This window comes from Lycium ferocissimum, chromosome 12 (genome assembly GCF_029784015.1).
Source record: "Lycium ferocissimum isolate CSIRO_LF1 chromosome 12, AGI_CSIRO_Lferr_CH_V1, whole genome shotgun sequence".
NCBI classification, from domain to species: Eukaryota; Viridiplantae; Streptophyta; class Magnoliopsida; order Solanales; family Solanaceae; genus Lycium; species Lycium ferocissimum.
The window spans coordinates 45,208,465-45,223,698 of NC_081353.1; the positions used below are offsets into that span (position 1 = coordinate 45,208,465).

General features: G+C 33.8%; 1 pseudogene; it reads left to right on the forward strand.

The window, feature by feature from the left end:
• The first annotated feature begins 291 nt into the window (after nt 1-291).
• Nucleotides 292-3,376, forward strand: LOC132040973 (7-deoxyloganetin glucosyltransferase-like; annotated as a pseudogene).
• Nucleotides 3,377-15,234: the final 11,858 nt, after the last annotated feature.

The following is a 15,234-nucleotide window of genomic DNA, read 5'->3' on the forward strand; positions in this document are numbered from 1 at the left end:
AAAAGAAAATAGATTCACATAAATTGAAATAAAAATAAAGGAAGTATATATATTTGAAGCCGCAATACTGATGTATTGAATGACAATTTTCTGGGAGAAGAAATCGGACTAATAATGAATGAATGCGTGTAATATATTATATTAATATAGTAAGTCATATTTGACTTCGAAACCGGCCTTTGTTCCGGATTGAAACCAAACTTGCAGAGCTTTCCCATTGTATAACAGTCTGACCTGATCTTTTTTGGCACTTTCTTGACTTCTTTTTTTCCATCTATAAATATCTCTATCATCTTCTGTCCTCCTTACCAAAATCGTACAAAATCCTTCATTTCCCTTTGGAGACATATTTAAAAAGAGAAATAGAAAGAATGGGTTCCATTAGTGCTGAATTAAAAAAGCCACATGCAGTATGCATACCATTCCCTGCCCAAGGCCACATTAACCCCATGTTAAAGCTAGCCAAAATTCTTCATCACAAAGGCTTTCACATAACTTTTGTCAACACTGAATATAACCATAGGCGTCTCCTTAAGTCTCGTGGCCCTAACGCTCTCAACGGCCTTTCTTCGTTCCGTTACGAGACCATTCCTGATGGACTCGCCCCAAGTGATGCCGATGCCACGCAAGACGTACCTTCTCTATGTGAATCCACAACTAAAACTTGCTTGGGTCCCTTTAAGGATCTTCTTGCAAAGCTCAATAACACATTGGAAGTGCCACCGGTGTCTTGTATCGTCTCGGATGGTGTCATGAGCTTCACCTTTGCTGCAGCACAAGAATTGGGAGTCCCTGAAGTTCTGTTTTGGACCACCAGTGCTTGTGGTTTCTTAGGTTACATGCATTACTCCACTGTTATTGAAAAAGGATATGCTCCACTTAAAGGTATAATCACCTTCTCCCTCAATAAGTTTTGCTTTTGTATCGATTATTCCATCGGAGAACTGGTACCTTCAATCAGTACATGTACCAGATAGCTCTATCCAGAAGCGAATTCATAATTAGAACTTAATGGTTCAGCCTTTAATATTTTTTAAACTGAACTTATGTTTCTATTGAAATTATAGGTTTATACCATCAGTCACCCAAGACTATCCACTAAAATTTAGATAGATGAAAGAAATTAGCTATCGTTTAAGGCTTTATTGGTATTCTTGATGTATTTAGCTAAAGGGAAAAAATCATTTTCACCCCCCACTATGCTTTAAAAATCAAATTTCCCCTCTCAACTTTGAATAATAGACATTATTCCCTCTTTATCTTATGCACTGTCTATTTCACCCTTGTTATTTTCAATTCTCCATTAATGTAATATTTTAATATTATATATAATATTTACTTTTTTAACATAGGTATTTATAGATTCTTATCCAAAGTCATTAACATTATAAGTAGAATAATACTTTTATTTGAATTTGTCACAAAATCTAATGCTATTTTTTAAGATTGTTACTTCAATATTATATGTATATATGTATGTACATGAATGTGTGTGTAGATTTAAGTTTCACTTCTCTCTTATTCTCTATTGTCTATATAAATAAACAAGTTTTGGTTGTCATTTACGAAATATTTCTTAAATTATAATTTAAAATTCATTTCCAATATAAATAAATAATTTCTAAAATATTGTCTCTATCTTTATTAATATTGTTTTTATTACTTGCATTAAAATAAATCTTTTAAAGTTATTATTACCTGTTATTTTCACTTGTATAACTAAAGATTAGAGTTTTGATAATTATTAATAAAAATAATTTTTTAGTCAACTAATTTATTGCATTATAAAACAACATTACTTATATACTCAATTATTATTAATCACTTTTTTGTTTCTTCACCCAGATGATAATATTTATTTTTTCATCAGAAATTTGTTATATAGATTTAAAAAAGAAAAATATCATGATTTTAAAGAAGTGGAAAAAGAAGACAAATATTGATAATGTAAGGGTAATCTAGGCATTTTAACAAATCAACTACGATAAAGGGGGGAGAATGTTTATTGTTCAAACTTGAGGGGGGAGTTTGATTTTTAAAGCAAAGTTGGGGGTATAAATGATGTTAACCTTTTAGCTAAATCCTAGTCCTAGTTATATTACAGAGGCGTATGTAGCCCATAATGTTGGGGTTCAACTGAACCCCAAACTTTGGACGCGGAGCCTAAATTTATGTGTAAAAAATTATTAAAATTGCAATAAATAGTAGATATGAATCCCTAACTTTAAAAAAATAATGGGTTCAATGCTAAAAATCTATAGATTGAACCCATAAAATTTAAATCCTGGATCCGCCTATATATGCATGTCTTTGACCTTTTCTCTTTTGGGAAATTGTAGATGCCAGTCACTTGACAAATGGGTACCTAGAGACAACTTTGGATTGCATACCAGGAATGGAGAACATGCGATTAAGGGATCTTCCAAGTTTCTTGAGAACTACAAATCCAGATGAATTCATGATTAAATTTGTTCTCCAAGAAACAGAGAGAGCGAGAAAAGCTTCTGCAATTGTCCTCAACACCTTCGAGGCACTAGAGAATGAAGTTCTTGAATCGCTCCGAACTCTCCTTCCACCAGTCTACCCAATAGGGCCATTGCATTTACTCGTCAAACATGTCGATGATGAGAATTTGAAGGGACTCGGGTCAAGCCTATGGAAAGAGGAGCCAGAGTGCATACAATGGCTTGACACAAAAGAACCAAACTCTGTTGTTTATGTTAACTTTGGTAGTATCACTGTTATGACTCCTAATCAACTTATTGAATTTGCTTGGGGACTTGCAAATAGCCGAAGAGTTTTTATGGATCATAAGACCCGATATTAATATCAAAGTGACGAAGCAATTCTTCCACCTCGAATTCATGGAAGAAACTAAAAGAGGGAATGCTTGCGAGTTGGTGCTCGCAAGAAGAAGTACTTAACCATCCAGCAATAGGAGGATTCTTGACTCACAGTGGATGGAATTCGACTCTCGAGAGTATTAGTAGTGGAGTCCCTATGATTTGCTGGCCGTTTTTCGCAGAACAACAAACAAATTGTTGGTTTTCTGTTACTAAATGGGGTGTAGGAATGGAGATTGACAATAATGTGAAGAGGGATGAAGTGGAAAGCCTTGTGAGGGAATTGATGGTTGGTGAAAACGGCAAAGAAATGAAGAAAAAGACAATTGAATGGAAGAATTTGGCTCAGGAATCTGCAAAAAAATCAACAGGGTCATCTTATGTGAACATAGAAAAGGTGGTAAATGACATTCTTCTTTCATCCAAACTAAGTTAAAGAAGCTGATTAAAGAAGGTGTTTGAAATTTCATCTTCTTTCGCTTCATGTGTTCTTGTAAGAGTTTTTCGTATTATAGTTCTTTCCCCTTCTTCCATCTGGAAGGAACATATTTATTGCATAATTATGTATGTTTGGTCACCATTATGACAACTTTGAAGTACTATTACATCATTGCAAATTGAAGTAAATAATACTCCCTTTGTTCCCTTTATGTGTCACTCCTTTTTTATTAGCCTATTTTAAGAAGAATTACATCATTTATACATTCAAAAAAAAGAAAAAATTTAATTCGAACTTCTCACTTGACTATTAAAGATACTTTAAAACTCACAGAAATTTGCATGACATGTTTATGAGTATACGTATCGGAAGTCTTTTTCTTTTCTTTTTTTGTTTACCCTAAAAATGGATAACAATTGAATTTATAGGTGAAGCCAAGGATATGCGGTTTAATTTAATACAATTTATAATTTTATAACAAATAATAGTGCAGAATCAGACTACAAATCTAATTATGAAGGGCACCGATTGGCCTCGAATGTCGGGGGTTGAGGTTAATGCACGGGGCCAAACGGCGAACTCTGAACAATGAAATAAAGAAGATGAACAGTGCTGATGATGTTATTGCTTGCTTGAACTATGAATATGCTGTTCTCTTTTTGGGGGGGAAAACTTGGCCAAAATAAAGGGGGGTCTCTTCTTTATATAATAAAGGAGTCCCAACCCTAGTACAATACTAAATAAGGAATAAAATCAAATAAAATATGTTGACAATTGTTGACGTGATCGGTGCCGAAATATCCGACTGATGGCGGATATTTCGATTTTCTTATCATGGTGACTAACCGCCTCTTCAACCTGCCTCAATGTCCTGATCCTGCTCGATCTCGGAATCCGATCCCCGATAAGATCGATCTCATGGCGACCAAGCATAATTTCCATTTCGGGAAACCGGGGATATCAATTACCTCGGTTTCACCGGTATACAGATAGTCCCCCTATTTCCCGAGGTCAGGTACTGACTATGGGAAATGGAACCAGATGAAGCTAGATGAACAGTCTCTATCACCCTAGGACAAGATGACCTCTCAAAGTTTCCGCACTCTGCCTGATGTCGGCTCATCATTATTCCAGCTGCCAATCTTTTTTGGGAAAACTCCCTTTGTCAGAGTCCTTGATACGCTACATGACCCTTTGATTTCTCTTCTATATAAAGCCCATGTATTTTCTTTTTTCATGCACCTGCATTCTTCAAACCTAACCCTTGCTTCTTCCAAAAAAACTTGCTGCGATTTCCACACCAAACCCATAGCCTACCTCGAGCTTTAAACCTTCTTCTATCAAGATGTGATCATCCATTGTTAGGTTATACCTGTCGCGGTTATGGCTTATGTTCCATTATTAACCCAAGGTGAAGATCAGTCTTCGTTTCTGTCGCCAACGGGGGCCGCCGATTCTGATAAAGAGTTAGAATCTCTCGCTGCTAACATCCTTCCATCGGGATTTAAATACGCGAACGACTGCAAAATCTCTTACCATCTTGATTCGGTGGAGAATTTCGAATCTTGTATCGACGATGCCATCATTACGGTAATCAGGGAAGACTGGCCTTAGGCACATATGTTGACGTTCGCCCTGTTGGGAATGGGGTAAAAATAAATCACCATGTTGTTGGTTACTCGTTGTCATACACTTATCCTTTCGCCATCGGGTTTACTCTCCCTGTTCCTCGAGTGATCGAGGACTTTTATCGTCGGTATCGGGTGTGTATCGGCCAGATCGCTCCACAGATTTGGAGACTTGTGTACTGCATCGAGAAGTTGGCTAATATGTGATAACGTCCAAATCCACTCCTCAAAGAGAAAGTGTACACGGTCGTATGCAATATAATTTACCCAACTATGAGTTGGGGTCGATCCCACAGGGAACAATATACTAGGCAATTTAAACAAGTAAGGAATTATCACTTTCTACGCTAAGCCAAACACTCTTTCTTCAATATTTGAGTTTTGATTTAACAACTAACAAAGATAAACTAATCTAGAAAGCAAGTAAAATGATCAATGGCCACAAGCATGGATAATAGGAGATTACACTCAAGTAACGATCCAACGTATTTTACAATTTTACAACTAAGAACGAGGTTATGTTAATAGATAATAATTTCTAAATTTCGTCGAAAGTTTCTCAACCAAATCAATGAATTTCACTTTAAGCTTTCTCAAGCCTTAAAGTGTGATATTAGGCACAATTAATATAATCCCAAGTGACTTTCCTCTCTCGAGCTCAAGTCATTAGATGAGGGTTATGCCGCAAATCCTTGTTAACTAATCTTTTCCAAATCGATTTTCCTCTCTCTAGCTCAAATCAAATTAAATGGGAGAGTCCTAGCGTTAGCTAATCCCTTTGGAAACATTCAAGAACAAGATTATTTAAAGAAACAATAACCCACTTCATTAGGAATAAAGTCATTCAATACATAAGCAAAATAAGAGTTTCAATCCAAACTTTAATCAAGAATATTTTCATAAATAAGATTCAAGTAATGGAATAGAAAGCTACACACTTAAATAATCAATACATAGCAAGGAAAAGAAGAAATGAGTAAAGGATTAAGAAATTCTCATCAAAATCTTCAATCCCCAAGTGTGGATGCAAAAACCTAGCTCTCCAAGCTTGATGAAAATGGCCAAAGATGATAAATAATATCTTCAAGCTTGCTTTTGTAGTCCCAAAATTTTTCCTCTCAAAATTAGACCAAAACAGCCCCTGATTTTCGTTTTTTGCAAATCTGTCCCGTTTTTGCAAAACTGTCCAGTTTTGACAGTTTTGCAAAACTGTCCAATTTGGCCTCTTTTTGACTTTATTTTCACTTGGTTTCTTCCAATCACTTCTAAATCACATAAAACCGATAAAATAGATGTAAACGATATTAAATGCACTATTTTCTCAATCAAACATAGCAAAAATATAAGATTAAAGAAGAGATAAGTTGGTAAAATACCAACTTATCAAACCCCCAAACTTAAACTATTACTTGTCCTCAAGCAATTCAAAACATACAATCTCCTTCTAAGGACACAATTTAATAGTGCACCAACATCAAACCAAGTCAAAAAGTTTACTTTAAGCTCAAACACATACTTTGATTGGTACCACCAATTAATCCAAAACATATGAATCACCAACTTCTTGTCAAAAACTTCATTTTCATTTCAAGTGCTCAACCACCAAATTAATCGAAGTAGCAATCAAGTCATGACACTAAAGCTTCAAAATTTGCCTCATTATCACAAAATAACTTTCTTTTGTTCATTCCTCTCAATTAGAAAATGGAACAAATTCACAACTTAAATTCTCATGTGCCCTCACACTCAAGAGAGAATTCCACACTTAGAAAATGTAATTTCAAACACAAATGGGATATCAAATAGAAAGAATTAACGCTCTCTCACAAAGATGTTCACATGCACACAAGTAGTACCATAAGCTTGCCCTTCATGTATTTCTCCACTAATGTAGACACAATTGGTTCAAAATCAATTAGGACTTAAAGGGTTATAATGTAGGCTTTTGGTTAAGGTAGGGCACAATTTGGGTAAAAGTGACTCAAAACCTCCCTAAGCACTACAATTTTCAACATTCAAAGCACACTTCCTTTGAAACTTTTCCACCCCTTTATTCATTTTTCATTTTTCATTTCACCACCTAGTCTTCCCATTATTCACAATTCTTTATTTTTCCTTTAGTTTTTCTTCATTCTTTTTGTTGGTACCAAGCAAGCCACAAATTAGCCAAGAGGCAAAAGTCACATCCCACACCACTTTTAATCCTAACAAAAATAGAAGAAACTAGTAATAAAAAAAAAATCATACTAATAGAAATGTCATAAAAAAATACTAAAATAAAATTAATCTACCAAATTATCATCCATCATGACATATCACACCACATCACAAAAATATTTATCAAAATAAAGCTTCTCCCAACTTAAACTGTTCATTTGTTCGAGACCCACCAACATCTCATTCAAGCAAATCAACAAACATGTTGTGGGCACTTCTAAGCTTCATGAAAATGGTGAACATTGGGTACTCAAGACTTCCCCAATTTGTAGTTAAAGCAGCCCATACAAATCATTCAACCAACCTCCTCAAATTCCCACACAAAAATTTTAAAATCAAACAAGAATCTAGCTCCACATTTTCGGCTCAAATATGAAATTCATGCTAAAAAAAACAAGTTCAACTTCTACAATCCATGAATGTCATACCAAAGATGAAGAGGAGAAGAAGAATGTAACCATGAAAGAACAAAGTGAAAGATCATACCTGGAACGAGAATGAGGCAGCCGCAGAAGAGAAAAAGAAAAAAAAAATCGTTTGGTTGCTGGCTGTTTGTGCAGAGCTGCTGTTCTTTTGTCCCTTTTTGTGCGTTTTTGTATGTGTTTATGTGCTTGGTGTTGAGCAGTGAGCGAGAGATCGGGGAGTTGGGCGAGAGCTCTTTTTGTGTTTTATGGAATGAGAAAAATATACATAAGGGTAGGGCACAAGGTGTGAAATAGAATGGGAGTGTGGTGAATTGTTTCAAGTGCTTAAAACACTTAAAATGCTGGCTGCAGTTTATGACCCAAAATGTACAACAAGCTTCTTAAACTAAAAATACATGGTGGCTGCACTTTGTGACTGCTGACTGCTTCATGCAAATTGGACAAGCTAAAAGTGAGGTGCAGTAGTTTTGTGCATCTTTTGCAGTGTGTAGCCACTCCAACATCCCAAATTCTACTCAAATCAATTCCAAAAATTATGACACTTGGTAGAATGATCAAATATAATAAAAGAAACTTATCTAAAAATTAAAATTGCAAAATTAAACTAAAAATTAAGAAAACATGAGTTAACTTTACCACTTTTCCCTCCACTTGGAGGATATGAATTTGCGTCCCAACTTTGAATCAAGATTCCGGTGATGCTCGTGAGGCGGTGGTAGAATAGTAAAGAGGTCAACTCTCGGGTATCGCATTTTGCACTTTTTGGCCTTCAAGAGAAGAATGTCATTTTGTCGTTTTGGCATGGCAAACTTCAAAATAAAAACACTTTGTTCTTCATCTCCACAATCCTCCATAGGCTCGGTTAGTTCTACTTTCATGTCATCAACCAAATACAATGTTGAAAAATGATTAGAATGCGGTCTAAGGCGCTTCATTTTCAAATTCACTCCATTTTTGACATCCTCACCCACAAATGAACTAGAGTCTTCAAAAATTATGTTATGAACTCTTCCATTCAACTCTAAAATCATTTGTTCAATCTCGATATCTTGCATTATTTTTTGGTTGGTCGGTTGGTAATTCACCATTAGCTCTTGAAAATCAATCTTGACCCCTTCTTCATTGGAAACCAACTCAAAACTAATATCCATGGCCCTTTGACATTGATCATCACATGCCTCAATTTTTGCATTCAATTCGGCCTCTAATTTTTGGATAGCAATTTTAAATGGCTCCACTTCTTGACTTTGCTCAAAATGAATTTTTAGAAATTATTCTATCATCCTCGAAATTCCTTCACGATGATCCCCATAGGCTCCAAGTTGTTGAGCTTGAGTCATAAGCCAATCTTGGCTCACAATTTCCACTTTGTCGAGGCTTTCTTCAAGTTGAGAGTCGTTCGAAGCTTGTAAAAATCCACCCTTGGAGAAATTCATGTTTTGGCCACTTTCTTGTCTACTTTCAACACCCTCAAGTTGGTGAGCATCATGAGTCTGAGCCAATAATTTCATTTGATCCTCCAAGGTGTGAATAGCTTTGTCATTGCAATTAATTGCTTGCATCAAGTCCTTAACCGCTAAGTCCTGTTTTTCCACCTTTTCAAGGATGGTCTCCAACATGAGCATTATCCTCTCATTTTGAGCATTTGAGGCTTCTTCCACTTCCATATCCCTACTATCATCAAAATCAAAACTAAAATAGTCATAGTGGGGGTTTCGGGAAGGGAAGGACAAATAAGCACAATAATCCCAATGACCATTTTGACCGCCACACCTATCACAAATACTCCACTCATAGGTTTGAGATTGTGCACACAATCCGCCCCCGGGAGAATTCAAACAATTTGCCATGAGTGTGGTCCTCCACAATGAAGACAAGGATCATCAAAGTATGAACAACTACCATCCGACCAATTTTCATTATATGATGACATTTACAAAAACTAAGAAAATAAACAAATACAAAGAAAATAACTACACAAACATTCACAAGTTTGGATCAAAGCAAGTAAGTTTAAATTCCAAACTAACCCAAATATGTCAAATTGTTCTCCGGGAACGGCGCCAAAATTGATAACGTCCAACTTCACTCCTCAAAGAGAAAGTGTACACGGTCGTATGCAATATAATTTACCCAACTATGAGTCGGGGTCGATCCCACAGGGAACAATATACTAGGCAATTTAAACAAATAAGGAATTATCACTTTCTACGCTAAGCCAAACACTCTTTCTTCAATATTTGGGTTTTGATTTAACAACTAACAAAGATAAACTAATCTAGAAAGCAAGTAAAATGATCAATGGCCACAAGCATGGATAATAGGAGATTACACTCAAGTAACGATCCAACGTATTTTACGATTTTACAACTAAGAACGAGGTTATGTTAATAGATAATGATTTCTAAATTTCATCGAAAGTTTCTCAACCAAATCAATGAATTTCACTTTAAGCTTTCTCAAGCCTTAAAGTGTGATATTAGGCACAATCAATATAATCCCAAGTGACTTTCCTCTCTCGACCTCAAGTCATTAGATGAGGGTTATGCCGCAAATCCTTGTTAAATAATCTTTCCCAAATCGATTTTCCTCTCTCGAGCTCAAATCAAATTAAATGAGCGAGTCCTAAAGTTAGCTAATCCCTTTGGAAACATTCAAGAACAAGATTAATTAAAGAAACAATAACCCACTTCATTAGGAATAAAATCATTCAATACATAAGCAAAACAAGAGTTTCAAACCAAACTTTAATTAAGAATATTTTCATAAATAAGATTCAAGTAACGGAATAGAAAGCTACGCACTTAGATAATCAATACATAGCAAGGAAAAGAAGAAATGAGTAAAGGATTAAGAAATTCTCATCAAAATCTTCAATCCCCAAGTGTGAATGCAAAAACCTAGCTCTCCAAGCTTGACGAAAATGACCAAAGATGATAAATAATGTCTTCAAGCTTGCTTTTGTAGTCCCAAAAATTTTCCACTCAAAATTAGACCTAAACAGCCCCTGATTTTTATTTTTTGCAAATCTATCTCGTTTTTACAAAACTGTCCAATTTTGATCGTTTTGCAAAACTGTTCAATTTGGCCTCTTTTTTAAAACAAACCAAAATGGTATTCCCATATCCATATCCTTTATTAAAAGCCATGGGGTCCATGCATATATAATTCACCCATATCATAAATGCTATCATTTTAAAGATGCCACCTGTGCACCTTAATGCATGGTCATTTGGGGCTTTATTTTACATCATGGCACGTGGAGGAGCATGTCTCCAAACATTATCCTTTAATCTATTATTAAATTCTTTTAACCCCGTTATAATTCAACATTTAATCAATTACACATATAATTAATTTTTTGATGTCAATTCACTTAAATAATAATAATTTTTAACACACTTCCGATACCCAATATCATAATCATGTGATATAACATTAATCCATAGCCTCTTTGTGCACACCAAAAAAATATAATTTCCAGTCACCGTCATTATACTTTTAACTCCTAAATCATTTCAGGACCTCATCCTCTTATACACCGATCTCTTTATTTGCATACTTGAATATGACCAAATCCTTCAGGCTCGGGTAAATTTGTTCATATTGGATGGTTCAATTTCCTAATCCAAAAATACGGGATGTTATAGCTTGGATCTTATTTCATTCAAATAAATTTCGAACATCGACGAAACTTATTTTCTTCGATTGGTTTAACTTCTAATCCTTACGATACATCTGTACCATCACTCTAACCACCTATAAGCTTGAGGGATAACCTCACTTCCATTATTAATATCATTTAACTCGCACGCTTTTCAACGCATAAAAACACGGGATGTAACACTATCAAACATTATCACATAAATAAATCGGATGAAGACTGGGAACATTATTTTTAAGATATTTAAATTATTTATAGGGAGTAGTTTTGATTAGAGTATGTTAGGTGCATCGGCATTTATTGCATATAATCTGGATCACGGCACCATTCCCAGCAAATTAAATGTCAACGCCCGTGATTGGTTACATGATCTTACTTAAAGAAATAAAATACAAGAAATTATTCAAAGATTTGGTCACGTCATTTAAAATAGATAAGTGTTGTGTCCACTTTTTGACTTCTCATATTATGATGAGTCAATAATTGAATTTTTAATTTACCCAACTCAATAAATGTTATCAAATGTAGACAAAAATCAGAGTTTATTTTTTAAACGGTCACTTAACTAAAATTTGTGATAAAATTTCTAACAAACATGATGATGCGTGTCACAAATATTTGTCACAATTCTATCATAAATTATGACAAAAATAAGGATACCTTACAATTTCATCACAAATTTGTGACATACTTGTGTTTCCGTCACAAAATTTTGACGGAAATAAGAATTCTGTCACAATTTTTTTTAACATAACTAATTTTAATTAAAATAATTTGATTTTGTGACAGAATATCTCGTCACACGAATTAGTGAAGAAACAAAATTGTGTACGGAACTTTTCGTCACAAGTTTTGGAAAAATTGATGTCTCACATCAGAAGAAAATGAAACATGTAATGTAAGCCGTTAGGATAAAAGAGTGAGAGGGCAACCAATAGAGATATGATTTTTAATGATTTAATTATTATTAAATAGTAAATAATTAACAAACAAGTTCTTATTATTTAATAAATTATTTAACATTATGGAAATTATTTATAAAATATTATTCGATTATTATTTATTTTAAATAATAAAATTTAATTTTGTGACGAACTTTTCTATTTTTAGTTTATCACTATCTATGACGGGTTTAACCTTTGTTACAATCTTTTTTGACCGATTAGAAAATCTGTCTCTAATTGAGACGGATGTTATTCCGTCACAAATATTTGTGCAGAGTCATTATCTCGTTACAAAATTTTCAGACGAGCGAATATGTGACGGCCGAAATTTATCACAAATCTATGACAAAGTTGAATTTGTGACGGAATTGTAACAAATTCTTCCGTCATCATTCTTCTTTTTTCTCGTACTGGAGCTTGGGCAAAAATGGGGCTCCTCCAGGTGTGGCTACAAAATAAAAGTATTGCTTAGACCGTACTAATTACAATTAACTAACAAAAAAGTTAGTTTTATCAAATCTACTTCTAAAGCGTGGCATTTACCATTTAACATTTTGGAAAGCACTCTTAGCATAGCTTGGAAGCTGATGGATACCGTATATAATTCAGTCACCAGAAGAAAGAAGACATTTGCCAACAAACTTTTTGTTGCCATCGTATTGACTTTTGTGGCTAAGAAAGATTTTTAAGAACAACAATTTTTGTTGTTCGCACAGATAAACTTTTCCCAATTGGCCGTTATTGCAATAACATGTAACAACTTTTTTGTTGTTGCCAAAAGTACTTTTTGCAAAAATGGTCAATAAATGGGAACAAAATTAAATTGTTTGGCAACAAGAAAAGTTCATTTTTAAATATGCCAACATGCCAACAATCAAACTAAGTTGTTACCAAATATTGAATTTCGCCAACAATATTATTTTTATTGCCAAAGAGCTGTTGTCATTTCTGTACTTCCTTGTAGTGAGTAATACAATTAACTTATATTGTATTTAATCAACCAATTTATTACGATGCATTTTTTTCTTCTAAATAGTGTTGTATTATACCAGAACAAATTAAACATCATAAGTACTAAATAGTTGACTCGAACTAATTGGCTGGCTATGTTCGAGCTAGGTTATACTTTAACAAAGTTCGATTGTGCTAGACTCGGTCTATAACAAGCTCAATTGAGCTAGACTCGACTTGATGTTATAGTAAGTTCGGTTTGGCTTGGCTAGATAATAAAAGCATACTCAACGAAAGAAAAGTATTGTGCTTCAACTTCAAATTATCAATTGTATTAGGGGTGTCAACTGATATTCCTTTGTTGAAAAATTATAAAGTGTAGATAAATAAATGAATAAAAATTTATATATATATATATATATATATATATATATATATATATATATAATGTTGAATCTACTAAATTTATTTGTATGTTTAATTTTTTTAATACTTTTAACACTCTTTTGTAAAAATCTTAATTTCGCCACTGTATATACGTACAGTGGTGAAGGGGTTAGGGAAATTTATTTGTTGGTATTGAAGAATGTATCAATGTGATGATGAAACGGGTCCCCAAAAAGGAGATGTTGATAGATGCATGTGGTGCAAGGGAGGATGGGGAAAGACAAAAATATGAACACGTTCAATAATTACAATATTAATTAAGGAGGAGATGTTGATGGATATTCCATATTTGATTCAATTGACCCCCTTTTCTTCTTCACCACAATTTTGTTTGTAATATTATAACAATAAATTAGCTTTTTTGGGTAGCGGTTATGGTATAACTTTCATGCATTTTGAAATATATTTTTGTGGAATAAGAACTTTCACAATTATTATTTACCTTTTAACATATTTTAAACAACTATTGTTATGATCACCGGGCTGTCCTTTTTATTGTTATGATCATCGATATGAATTTGTTGTGATACTGTTTCAAGATGTTGTCGAAATAGAATATAACAATAATGCAGAACCATATAGGTTGTGACTGATAAGTACCCTTTCATCCTCGGGTTAAGTTTAATGAAGCTTCCCTAGGTAAAAATGTTTTACTCCCTAAAATGAGTATCAGATACTGAGTGGAATATTCGAAAAAACTAGATGATAATAGTGGTAAACTATAGAAAGTTTTTTAATCAACATTTCTTTAAACCGAAAAAGTATGTCATAAATATACTTCAAAATTCGAATCTTACATTGCATTAATTGGTGGAAATTTTAAAGTTTGCCTTAGCAAAACTTAAAATGTCATTGTAAGCTGAGAAGTTATGTGGGCACAAGTGACTGAAAAAGACTAGCTTTTACGATGCTTCAGCCTTCAATATATTTTTTATGAAAGATGTTGCATGTACTTGTTTTCTGTGGCTTAGATTCATCATTCAAGTAGTTAGTTACTTGTATCAAAGAAAAAGGAATCTATATTGGTCCGTTAAATAAGTGTTGCGTCCACTTTTTTGTCCACTCATATTATATGATGAGACAATGATTGGATTTTTACCCAACTCAAATAGATCTAGGGTGTGTTTGACACGGAGGAAAATATCTTCTTTAAGTTTTTCATGTTCGGCTGAATGAATATTTTAATTATTGTTTTTTCAGAAAAATAGATTTCTTAAAAATTAGAAAATAATTTTCCCGGTGAAATAAGGAAAAAAAAAAAGTTTTATAAATGACATTACATGTTGATGAACTTCTCCGTATTTTCCCCAATTCGTACCTTACGAAAATTTTATTCAAACCAATTGAAAACCGAATACACCATTCTCTTCGTGTGTCACTTAAATATATGCAAATAGCAAATGAGTCAATAGTTAAATCACTTGTGAACCCTCAATAATACGTATTGTTATTGAAACCTTAAGTGAATGAAGGTGTTTTCCTCACGTATAAATCAGGGAAATAAATGGGCAAAAGCCTATTGAATTAATGGTGTTTTCACTTTAAACAGGTACACATACTTTTCACGAGCCATTTCTATCAAAGATAATTATACTAATGGTGATTTCGTGTTCTACTATCTTATAAATGGGAATAAGCAGGCAAGTCAACATGCCTGCCTGTTATCTGAGAGTATC